Raw genomic sequence first — 13495 nt, 5'->3', positions numbered from 1 at the left:
TCTGCAGTGCAAACATTAGCTAGTGTCTTTTTATAAGCTTACTAACATTTATTCCTGTTTAGTGACCTTACTACAACTAAACACCTTTGTATATATCCCCATGTATTTAGTATATTGCTCAACTTTACTTGAGCAATACCTTGCTTTATTGCAGGGATCGATTTTAAACATTAAGGAACTGTATTTGTTTTCTAATTTTGCTGTTGTAATAAGTTTACTTAGTACATATTTTCCAAAGCAGCCTACTTGATATAATCTCACGAGACAGGGAAAGCTACCTGAACCTTAGTACTCAAGTACCAAAACCAAACAGAAGAAAGGAACCAACACAAACCAGCTGTATTCAAACATGATTATTATTCATGCCCCAGTGAACTGAGTTAATGAGCAGCACAGTGGTGCCAGGAATGGCTTTTTGTATCTGTCACAATTACAAGGAAAGTAAGAAAAACGCTCACTTTGATGAAGCTGGGGTACACGAAGGTTTAGAAAGTTGTCTTGAAGGAATTTTGGATACCACTTTTATTTCCAGTATAGATTTGGTGTAAACACATGAGAGCCTTATTTACATTTGGTATGATGCAATACAGAAATATGGTTGGTGTACAAAAATGTGTGCCTACTATATAGATAACTTGTGAGGACTGTGATTCTTTAAGAAGAAAGAGCTAGAAACTCATGTGCTATGCTGAACAGAGTGCTAAGAACACATTAATGACTGACTTCATGAAACTGTGATAAATCCAGAGAAGACACATGCTAAGAAGGTGAACGTATTAACCTGAAGGGTATCACAAGACATGTTTACCAACTTCTTTTGATAGAGATTTTCTGCATCTGAGCAAAGATCAAGCTTTATTTACAATACAAGAGAAAAACTGGTGATTGTCTAATAGTCTGACCATTTATGGCTGTATTGAACACAAAGTCATTAGTGCTAACACACACACTTAAATGTATAAAGAACAGCTAAACTTTTTATGCATTTATTCTTGTTGTGTTTAATACATCTCTCTGATGAAAGAATAAAAGATACTGCAGCATCATTGTCCCTTATACACCTTCCTCCCTTGGGCTTACAAAACCACTCTAAAAGCAGAGATCTCTGCTGGTGGTAAATCAACAGACATTGTGAATCATACAAGAAAGTAGGCGTGAAGACAAGCCAAGCACATTGCTGACTTGGTGTCTTGCAATACACGTATCAGAACGTAGGGTAAGAGGTTTTGATGGACTTAGACATAAATCAAAGATGTATTTCTCAAACATAGGTATTGTTACACATTACAAAACTCAGAAAGAACTCTTAGAGCTGTGGCAATAGAAGACAACACTTTATGCAACATTTCAAATCCTCTATAGAAGTCTATGAAGAATCAATAGTTACTAGGGCCTAAATTTCCAGTATTTAATGTGATCTCCTCCTGTCACTTATTAGTCCAGGCAAAACTTCAGACTGAGAGAAGATATTTGGTAGAAAACATACAGAACCAGTTCTGTAGGTTCTGAGATCATAGAATCATAGGATCAACCTGGTTGGAAAAGACGTCCAAGATCATCAAGTGCAACCCTACCATGGTTACCAGACCATGGCACTAAGTGCCACATCCAGTCTCATCTTGAAAACCTCCAGGGATGGTGAATCCACCACCTCCCCGGGCAGCCCATTCCAATGCCTGATTACTCTCTCCATAAAAAATCTCTTCCTAATATCCAACCTAAACCTCCCCTGGCAGAGCTTGAGTCTGTGCCCTCTTGTCCTACTGCTGGTTGCCTGAGAGAAGAGACCAACCCCCACCTGACAACAACCTCCTTTCAGGGGGTTGTACAGGGTGATAAGGTCTCTCCTGAGCCTCCTCTTCTCCAGGCTAAACAACCCCAGCTCCCTCAGCCTCTCCTCATGGCACTTGTGCTCGAGTCCCATCACCAGCCTCGTTGCTCTTCTCTGGACCCACTCCAGCACCTCAATATCCGTTCTGAACTGAAGGGCCCAGAACTGAGCACAGGATTCAAGGTGTGGCCTCACCAGCACCGAGTACAGGGGCAGAATCGCTTCCCTGGTCCTGTTGATCACGCTGTTCCTGATCCAGGCCAGGATGCCATTGGCCTTCTTGGCCACCTGAGCACACTGCTGGCTAATGTTCAGCTTCCTGTCTGTTCAAACTTGGGATGACAGACCTCATGCTTGAAACAGAGTGGGAACTAATTGTCTGAAGGAGGAGAAGAAAAACCTAGGTAAGAAAACTGTGAACAGCTAATTTCCTCTCATCAATTAATGTGTCATTCTGCTTAAGGTATAGAAACATCAGCTCTTTGGCTCTGGTAACAGGTGTAATTTCAACATTCACACGACAAAGAAAACCATGCAAATGTAAATGCCTCACTAAGAAAAAGGAATGTAGTTCCAGCTGCTTTGGCAGTAACTCCTAGGCACTATTAAACTTACCAGTTACTGCCTACTGGGGACTGTGGTCATGGTTAAAGTTTGCAAACTCACTTCAACATATTCAATACATGAATCTTTGTGCAGAAACAGCTCAAACCCTGGAATTCTGCTTTTTCCTTTGCATCAAGAAACTGTTGGTTGGCTTTTTTATGCTGTCTCCGTTTCAAAGGAACAATGCCATACAGATGAATGAGTACAGCTCAGGACAGGCATCTCTTTCCTCTGATTCTGTGTTAGGAAAATCACCTCATCTCTCTGCGTAGTTCTCATTCCCTCACTTTGGAGGGAATTTACCTTTGTAACTGACAGGTTAAAAAAACCGTTATGTATTCAGTATCTGGAAACGATCAAGTGATCTTCAGTCAGTAACCACCTATCTTGGAAATGCTACTCTATAAATGACATCCTACCTAGCCAAAGCTTAATCTGATGGCTTTTTTATCTTCATCATTCCTCTCCTGCCCTTCCAAAAAAACCAAACCAAACATTCTAAATGTAAGCAAGCTCAGATCAATACAATTTCTGACATAATACTTAGATTTTAAAAATAGCTTCTAAAGCACCAGAATTGGAAGAAGAAATCAGGGTTGTGACACTCATTTGATGCAGGGCAGAAGAAAACTGAGCCCTTTTTCTTGACCTTTATACTTAAATTTCACTGGTGCCTGCTCTTACCAATGCTGTCTGGATAGCCCTCTTTATAAATCCATTATGAAATTGTAGCTTAAATACCAAATGCAGCTCCAGTTTCCCTACCATACAAGGGATAGAGCAGAACTGGAAAAGGCCCTGAGAAGGGCAGTAAGAATGAACCATGATATGAAAAGTTTTTGTACAATGAACAATTGAATACAAACGGATTCTTCAGCCTGGAAAAGAAATGACTGGGTAGCTCAGAAAGGGTTAACAGGGAAAGACTGTTTGCTGTCTCTTCCAGTGTCAGAAGTCATCAACAAAATTAAGAGGAGGCAGATTCAAAACAAATTAGAGGAATCAGTTACAAGACACACAAGCAAAGTAGTAGGATGTGGAATTCATTTTTGGCAACGCTGTGAGTTTACACAGCCTTAAAAATGTACTGGGTAACAACATGAAAAAAAGTTCATCTTAAATTACAGACACTGTCTCTGAAATTGAACCTGCGTGAGACTGGGAAATCTTTCGGGGGGGGGAAAAAATGATGACAACTTGCCCCATTCTTATGCTTTCTCTGGGCCTCTGCTATAGACCACTGCAAGACAGATGAGTCTATCTGTACCAGGCAAGATCTTTCATGGAAGGTAAGTCAATACTCCCTGTTTGTAAATGAGACAACAGGGAGAATAAATTTCTTTTCATGATAGTGTTGCAGTTTAATTGCAAGTATCTTATATTTTTACCCCACCCTTCCTTTTTCTTGCCAGTTCTTCTTCTGAGAGCATGGATACAGAAAATTCAGTTTTGACAAGAATTTTTGAAAGTGAGTGGTACTGTCATTTTTCTTTAATACTGCTATGGAGTATGTTGCAGGTTGGCTATCTTAGAGATCCACTTCACTCTTATGTTACATAGCATCTAACACTTATGTAAAGAATGCTTACAGGTGAGGCTGCTGGTACAACAAATCCTTCAAAGTATCTAGGCAAACAGTATAGAAATCTAAGAACTGGCAGTACGTAAATATACTGTGGTATATTTACAAATTCTTGATTAGCTATCAGGTGTGAAAAAGCTCACCTTGCATAATACTGTAATTTTGATGAGCTATGCTATTTCCCCCCAAACTGTAGATTTGCATATATACTTGCTATAATTAAATATCCTGTATATAGCTCTATGCACATGCATTCAAAGAACTTAAACAAATGCTTGTTTGCCTAGAAGCAGACATGTAACACTATCTAGAATGGAATTTGCATTAAGCCCAAGGCTTAGACTGAAGCAGTTGCTGATTCTCTTCTTCTCTTATCTGCTTCTAAGAAAAAAAGCACATCTGCTTAGGTTTTTTTCCCCACTAAGCCTAAGAATGCTGTGTCTAGATCAAATAAACTCTGACCCTTGAATAGTGAAGCTGTGGGACTCGGTTTGAAAGCAAAGTCAGCAGGACAAAGTTTAATCTACAATGCATTACCAGACACTACAATTCTGATGGAAGAATGTAGAGCTAATATAACATTCCAGTTAAATGTTCTCTTTGAGTATAGACCTTTCTTTAAACTTATTGAGAAAAACAGTCCTTTAAGTCTAAATATGAAATACAGCTACCACACACTCCTTTCAAAGGTAACAGGCAACATAATGACTTGAGGTATGAGGGATTGTTTCATCTCTATGTCTCATTGTTTTATGGGTGTTTCTAACTACTGGATCCATTCAAAGATGCAATTGTATGCTCCTTATTTCTTGTATGTCTGTGCACTTGCCTTCTGGAAGTGACAGAGGACGTGTTCAAAACCAGTCTGTAGTAATACTACCACTACTATACTTTGCACTCTACTACTGCTAATGTACCAATACTGCTACTGCTTTGTGCTAATTCCTACTCTTCAGTTTCACATCCATTTTTTTGCATGGTAACATGCAGACCAGACTGAGGCTTACCCATAAGTGATACACGTTGCAAAGGAAGATGCAGTCTGGGATAATAAGTGTTGCAATAATAACTGCTGAGTGTAAAAATTACATTTTTAGTCTGATAACTAGTAAGTTTCCAACAAAGAGGGAAAGCTTCAAAGGAACAGGATTAATGGTACATTTCAGTAGTATTTGTTCTGTCAGCATTAAGTTAAACAGGCTCTTAGGTAAAAAAACCTAAACCACTAATAAACTTGGATTATTTCGGTGATCCAATTTGTAAAGCAAATAGTCCTTTATATAAAGGCACAGGAAAGAAGCTACAGCTAACGAGTGGGAAACAGGTAAGAACAAGTACATTTGAACAGGAATCTTTCTTGGTGGCAAAACCAGAAGTCTGACATTCTATATTCAGACACTTTATGAATCTTCAGTGTCCAAGTCTGGGCCTTGCCCCTGCCATTTAAAAATAAAATAAAATAACAAATTAAATGAATGAATTCTTTTTTTTAAAGTTTGGCATGGAGGAGTTTGGCATGAAAGTAAAAGCTACATTTCCTTCTACCAATGGGTATTAATTACTTCCATAATTTATATAAATGTTTTTTAAAATTATTTTTGTAATTATTTTCTGAGATAAGTCGGTGCAGTTCTGTATTCTTTTGTGGCATCACTGAATAAAAATAATGCAGTTACTTTTAGTATTTAACATGGGGTCTTCTTTGACCTGCATGCTGCAACCTTAAACATATGTCCACTTGTACTGAAAAATGCCTCCTCTTTTCTTAACATTCAAATAAAGCACTCTATTGATATAAGGATTAGCCAAATTAAAAGAATCCATTGGATTTTTAATGAGCACTGATTTTTTTTCTTTCTTGAACATTCAGAAACTCCACACAAATAACCTAAGATAGAGGTGACCAACAAAACAGCCCAGTTCTCTAACTTTATGGCACAGTGCCAGTCAAGCTACTGCATGATACATATGGGACTGAAAATATGCCTACAGCAATCATTCTAAGTTCTCTGATGTTTTACAGCAGCTGAGCACTGTTGATGGATTATTTTTGGATAGGAGAAAGCAACTGACATCTAGCAACTGGTCAACATAACTGCTATATGAAGACTTCTGCCTCAGGAAGAAATAGTCACTACAGATCAACTGCTGCACAGTAACATGACCGTAAGAAGGCTGGGGAAAAGTTAGACTTCACGCCCTTTTATTTTCCACACCCTCCATGACAATATATATCAACAACTCTCTTGCCCAGTCTTATCTGGCCTTATATTTCTTCACAGTGGTTAGGAAAGAAGGTCAGGAAGAATAGTTGTGAGCTATTCCTGCCCCTCAGTTGCACTTCGAATGTCATGGGATGAGCCAAATTGCAGTGCTGAGTTTCTGACAGACAGCAGAGACATAGCTGTTACTTTGGGCCCTGTGCATGCAGAAGCAGTTCAGTTGTACGTGTCTGACCCAGTGTCCAGTAGTGGCCAAGAAATGCCAGCAGCTGTGGGACAGGACTCTGGAACACAAGTCCAATGGGGAGAGGCTGAGGGAATGGGGTTATTTAGCCTGGAGAACAGGAGGCTCAGGGGTGACCTTATTGCTGTCTACAGCTACTTGAAAGGAGGCTGTAGCCAGATGGGGGTCAGTCTTTTTTTCCCAGGCAACTAGTGACAGGACCAGAGGACATAGTCTCAAGCTACACCGGGGAAGTTTAGGTTAAACATGAGGAAGAGATTTCTTTACAGAAAGAGTGATTGGACTGCCCAGGGAGGTGGTGGAGTCACCACCCCTAAAGGTGTTTAAGGAGAGCCTGGACGTAACGGTGGTGGTGTTAGGTCATAGGTTGGACTCGATGATCTCAGAGGTCTGTTCCAGCCGGATGGATTCTGTGATTCCTTAGAGGACAGGCTGCTGACAAACCAGAGACCAGCGCCACCTGCTGCTCAGCACTGCCTGCTGCACCTCAACCAGCGAAATGTAAGTCCTGAACGTGACCATCTGCAAATGCACAGAATATAGCAATGAGATCCTACAGTCTGCTTCTCTGCTAGGATTTTTCCTTAAGCTCTGTCCAAGAATTACTCTTCACAGTAGGCGAAGAGCATAGTGTAGTGTACTTGTACAAAACACACTTGTGTCTGCACATGTTGAGGGAAGAATGGAGGCTGACGGCTTGAAGGCTATTAACATAAATTGGAACTAGCCAACACAGAAAAAAATATGTATTTTGAATTATGTAATTCATGCAAGTGAAAACAAAAGGTAAGAGGCACCTGTTCTTTTAGGAAAGAACTTCAAAAGTTCAGGTATTTTTTAAAAGTTTCCAGGTTTACACAAATTGTGGTATTTTCACATTTACAAGTATGTTGCTATTGAATTTACAGCTAGTATTCTCCTACCTATAAATGCATGGATCCATAACCTGGGTCTCTTCGATGCCTATAATGATCAGTTTAGATATTTTGTATAAAAGCTGATAGTTGTTGCCAACTCAAGACTGAATAGAATGACTGGAATGCTATGTAATTTTCATTCATAATAGGAACAAATTTGTGATGATATGTGTATTCAGACACCTAAACCCCCCCTTATTATGGCTTATATTGTTTGACAGTTAAAGGTAACATGCTTAATACTTGCAGTATTTGCTATTGGTCTTAAGTTGCAAAAAGAGTTTAATGGGACAGATGCCATTATACCTCAACCAATCATCAAGAGTTACCATGAAGAGGAGAAAAATATGACTTGAAAATATGACTGAACACATACCAAGCATTTATTAAAAGGCAAATATATTCCAGAGCAGAATGATTCATTGAAGGATGGTTTTTCTGTCTTGGAGAAAGACTTTATACAAACGAGAAAAGACAGCAGCAAACAAGCTCTTCTGAGCCTATACCTACAACATATACTGTATCCTGACATGACTTATATTTATTACTTGGACCTCAGTTTTCAGGTATAGATTATCATTATGTTATAAATTGGATAAATGATTTTTAAAGAAACTAATGCAGAATTAAAGATTTAATTGATAAAACTTATAAAATATTAGTATGTACAGAATCTGTATAGTAGACAACTTTTTTATTCTTAACAGTGAGGGGAGAAAACACTGGAATTGAGTCAGGTTTTTTCTCCAAATTTTTAATATTTCCAATTGAATTATTTTCAGTGGGGATAAAAAACTATTACTTGTATCTATTTTATATCAATATGTACTGTGCTTAAAGATTTTCCTGCCCTTTGTAAGCTTGCTTTACAAGCTCCATTCTAGGTGGCTATATTATGCATGGTGGCTTATATTAGGCCTGCTTATGTTACACATTTTCTAGGTGGCATGTATTATGACTGTCCCTGCAAACAGCCTGTGGGCAACTCAACCTTGCTTTAGTAATGCTGATGTCTATCACACTGTCAGTGTGATTTTTCTATTGAGGAATACAGTCTAAACAAAACCGAAGCTTTATAGAAATAGCTGTATGGCATCTCCAGTAGTCACATCAAATTCATCAAATTTAACTTGGTTTTAAAATGTTAACAATGTCCTAAGAATTATTCTAACACACTAGTTGCCAGTAATGTAAGGGCTTTCAGTCACATGTCAAGAGGTAAGGGTGATATTAGGTCTCAGGAGTTCTTTCACTTTTCACTACTGAGGTTCATATCACAGCACTATTCTTTTTGAACAGTATAATTCCCACATGGATCACATCACTGGATACCTCTCAAGGTCACATTTTATTCCCACTGCAATAGTCAGACAGTGACAAGGTCTTGCAGCAGAATCATTAGAGAGTCCCTTTTTCTTCCATTCCCCTTTTATTGATTCCACTTTACTCAGGCTCTTCATCTTTGTATAGGCAAAAGTTTCAAATACTAGCCATTCAAATTCTTGAATATATATGTTACACATTACATACTCCTCTACTTTATCCTCCACTGGGAGGTCATAAATGTCTCCTGCCACAGTAACGTCACAGTTACTATAACAACTAGTTAAGAGCAACAAGACAAGAATAAAGAAGCAAAGCAGTGTGTGACTGCTTCCAGTTGTAAAGGTTTGTATCCTTCATCTGTGGCATAAATGCTCTGATGCCCTAAGAAACAAGAACCCAGTCTCACCAGAGACTGGTGAGTAAAAGAAAATCATAACAATTAAAAAAATATACTCCCATATAGACCCTGTGACAGTCATACTCATAGAGTATGTTCCTTCATTTATTAAGGAAACAGGTAAAGAACAGTTACCTCACTTCTTATTTGTTTGCTAATTTCTCTCCAGGTAAGTTCTAATACTGCAAAAATCCATGCATTTCCTTTCCTCCCCTAACACAATAACATGAAAACTGGCCAGAGACATTTATCAATGGCTGGTTGAAAAAATGCCTGTAAACTGAGAAACTGCTGTTAAGTTACTTTTTTATTTGTTGTTGTTGAAATTTGATACAAAGTGTCTTTTTCATGTTACTAGATATTGTCACTTTCAGGCACAGAATGGAGAAACAGACACCTATAACTAAGCATTTGCCCAGTTGTCTGGAAAACAAACCTGGGAGAGGAAGTCTCAGTTTAAGGTATTCTGCTATTCTGTTTTCAATCAGCTCTATTAAGTTTCACATCTTTATGAAAGAAATACAATAAAAAGCTCCAAAACTAAAGAGTGAGGAACTAACTGGTGAAAAAAAATCTAAGGTCCTAACAACTTTGTTTATGAAACTGACAGCAAAAAATACTGTTACTCCAGTAAGAAATTGGTCTTAGATGAACCCCATATTTTAATGAACATGGGCTATTCCTTACAGATGAATATTTTTATAACACTTAGGCAATGTTTTTCACTCTAGTTTGTGAACACCTGTTTTCAACTGAACTTCTAAAAGGCTTTGCAAAGAGTAATCCTGAAACTGAAGTCTAATGTCAGTACAACTATTTGCTTTGCAGGACTCCACAACTTCATTGCAAACTTGTCTGGGGCCCAAAAAGTCTAAAAGACTGAACGTTTCTATAAGGTTTAATCTCTTTTTAAAGTAGTAGACATGAAACATTATCTAAAAAGTGACTTTAAGAATTTAATTATTAATCACCCCTTTAAATTAAAGTTAGCAACCTTGCAGCTAACTTTTGCCTTCACCTGACTATAGAAACACAGTTTCACAGAAATGGCAATTTGGCTGTGCAGAGCAGTACAGAAGAGTTTGGGGGATAGTTGTTTCTTAACACACAGAGTAAAACCTCACATGACTGGCTATATATTCACTGTTAATGCCTCTGTTACTTAGAAGTGGAGCTGAAGTAACTCTGTCTACATTGATGAGTGCCTAAGGGAAATCCCCTGTTTGCAAACTACAGATAGTTGATGAAGACACAACATTAGCACTTTAATTCCAAACTTACACCTTTTCCTTCAAATAAGATGCAGTAATTTTATGGTGTCTTCATTAAGCTTATTACACCTTTTCCTTCAAATAAGATGCAATAATTTTACGGTGTCTTCATTAAGCTTGAATTTGTATAGCAGGCTAATTACTGTGCTAAGGAATTAATCTACTGAAATGTGAGCTAGATTTGTAAAAATATCTTGATTTTTATTATTCAGTAAGGAAACACAGTTACCCTTTTCCACGATGCTTGAGAATCCTTTCCACTTTTCTTCTCATTAAACATTCTTGGCATCATAATCCATGATATTAACTTTTCTTATAGATATTCTATTTGATTTGTAAAAGTCACTGACTTTTTTGCATTTAAAGACAGCTATAACTCATTTTTTACTTATAGAGTCTTTTATTAATCTGGTTTTATTTTAGCTAAGACAAAGTAAAAAGTATTGCTGCAGTTAATTAGTTAATTATAATGAATAACTCATTTTTTACTTATAGAGTCTTCTATTAATCTGGGTTTTTTTTTAGCTAAGAAAAAGTAAAAAATATTGTTGTAGTTAATTAGCTAATTATAATGAAAAAATTTCATTGGTGAGAATTAAAGTTACATAATTAAGGGGTAAATAGCCCTGCTCTCTACTGATTTTGATAAAAGGTATAAATCAAAGCAATTGAGTCTAATGCAACTGTAAAACCAAAGTAAACTCGAACAAAAAAACCTAAATCAAAGCAATTGAGTCTAATGCAGCTGTAAAACCAAAGTAAACTCAAACAAAAAAAACCTGCTGAAAATACAAGAACAGTCCCATAATTTTCATCTGACACAGAAGACCAGCCTTGTGTTAGAGAAAATACATTTCAATCTAGCAGAATTGTTCCTCATCACCACTCTAACTTAGACTAAATTACAGGCTGGAAAACAGCACCTTCTCCCAACACTTCAAAGGAAGGTCTCTCTTGTGCTAAAGTAAAATGGAGACAGTGTTCTGTAAATGACAAATGTTGAATCAAATCTATGTTAGTGGATAAAACTATTTCCGGAAGTTCTCCAGAATTCAGCATGTTCTAGTAAAACACACTTTTGCCCTTACTTGACAAACTGAACTCCTTGCTATGAAGTTTACATAACTATTTCACTTATTTCTAAAAAACTGCACAGCCTGAATACGTGTCTACTGAAAATACTACTTAAGAAAGAAGACGTGCATCTTTAAAGCTAAAGATGTTTATTAGCTGAGGAAGCTGCCAGCTTGAATATCAGTTGAAATGCTCACTCACTGAGCAGATACCATTAACGTGTTGCATCCAACTGATGAAATGTTTCTGTATGAGAAAGCTGACATGCCTTCAACAAGTTTAATTTTTCCCTTGCAATTTAAAGTTGAGAAAAGCTCTGATCATGAAAGCAGAATTTTTTGAAGTACCTCTTTAGAATTTGTCCCAAACATAAGACAGACATGGAACTGTTGGAACAAGTCCAGAAGAGGCCACAAAGTTGATAAGAGGACTGGATCATCTCCCCTCTGAAGACAGGCTTAGAAAGTTGGGGCTGCTTAGCCTGGAGATGAGAAGGTTGTGTGGAGACCTCCTAGCAACCTTCCAGTATCTGAAGGAGCCTACAGGGAAGCTGGAGAGGGACTCTTCATCAGGAACTGTATAGATAGGACAAGGAGAAATGGGTACAAATTGAAAGAGGGGAAATTTAGGTTAGATATTATGAAGAAATTTTTTCCTGTGGGGGTGGTGAGATACTGGCACAGGTTGCCCAGGGAGGTAAGTGGATGTCCCAATCCTGGTGGTGTTCAAAGCCAGGCTGGATAAAGCCCTGAGCAGCTTGGTCTGGTGGGAGGTGTCCCTGCGCATGGCAGGGCGGGGTTGGGACTAGGTGATCTGTAAAGTCAATTTCAACCCCTTAAATTCTGTGACTCATTCTATTACTGATTTGTTTCCAAGAACCTAGCTCTGAAAATGTTATCTGAAGTACATACTTAAGTTCACTTACCAGGAATCAATTTAGCGTTGGCATAATGACTTTTTCCCATACCAAAGGCAAAATCTTGGCAACAAAGACAAAAATTCAAGCCTTCCTAGCCAAAACAACATTTAAACATTGTACAGAGAGTTAATACAAATACACCTTTAGCAATTATTAGGCACTTTCTGAACTACAGCTCAAGCTGGATATTTCGAATAGGAGGTAATGCAACTATTGGATCTGCCTTTTTGAGTGCTCATATGATCAGGCTTTTAGATGTTGTTGTTTTATTGTCCACATAACTCCAAAGTAAGTTTTAGCGTTACAGTACTAGAACTAAAAATATAAAAAAATTTGTAGTTAACCAGTGTTATGGCACTGTAAGTTTTCAAATGAGTTCTGTAAAATGCTACTATAGAATCCAGAGCCCTATCCCAGAAACCAAATAAAGTCATCTCTAAAGTGGCAATCCAAATTTTCTGTTCTCCTACAATGAGCTCAGAGAAATGAAAATACAAGACACCCCCCTCCAAGTTGTTGAATGACATGACTGATGACTAGGAACAATATTTATTTTTCGACAGTAAGTATGATGACTCTATTATTAGCAAAAACATACAGTGGAATTCTTCTTTGGACCCATGTTATCACAAACTGCACTGTCTGAATTCCACTGGTAAGTGTGGCAACACGTGGCCAAAGTGAGTAGTGAGATAGCTCACATTTTACATAACAGAACCCTAGCTCTTAGTAAAATCTATGTTTCCATGTGTGATTGAAAAAACCCAACCCTAAAAGCTTTTAGTGAGGTTTTTCAGGAGTGACCACAAAGCATCCATTGGCTAACATCAAGTGCCTTGACCATTTCAGTTCAGTCCTCCAGTACAGTGCTGTCCAAATCACAAATTTTGAAGCATTTCCACATAATCAGCATGTTGTCCAAACTAAGACCTTTTACCACCCAGTTCTGGATAAGCAGACATTTAAACAGCACCCTGAAATAACAAGTTTAACAAGGGCAGTAGAGAGTGAGCTCCACCTTCCTTTTATAGTAACCGTGTACAGGCAGTGCTTCCCCATTTCAACAGATGGTTGAACACATCTTGTGTAGTGAGTGTGTCCCTGTC

Source organism: Acanthisitta chloris, unplaced genomic scaffold (genome assembly GCF_000695815.1).
Source record: "Acanthisitta chloris isolate BGI_N310 unplaced genomic scaffold, ASM69581v1 scaffold17787, whole genome shotgun sequence".
Classification (NCBI taxonomy): domain Eukaryota; kingdom Metazoa; phylum Chordata; class Aves; order Passeriformes; family Acanthisittidae; genus Acanthisitta; species Acanthisitta chloris.
The sequence above is the reverse complement of the archived record's forward strand: the minus strand, read 5'-3'. Positions refer to the sequence as shown.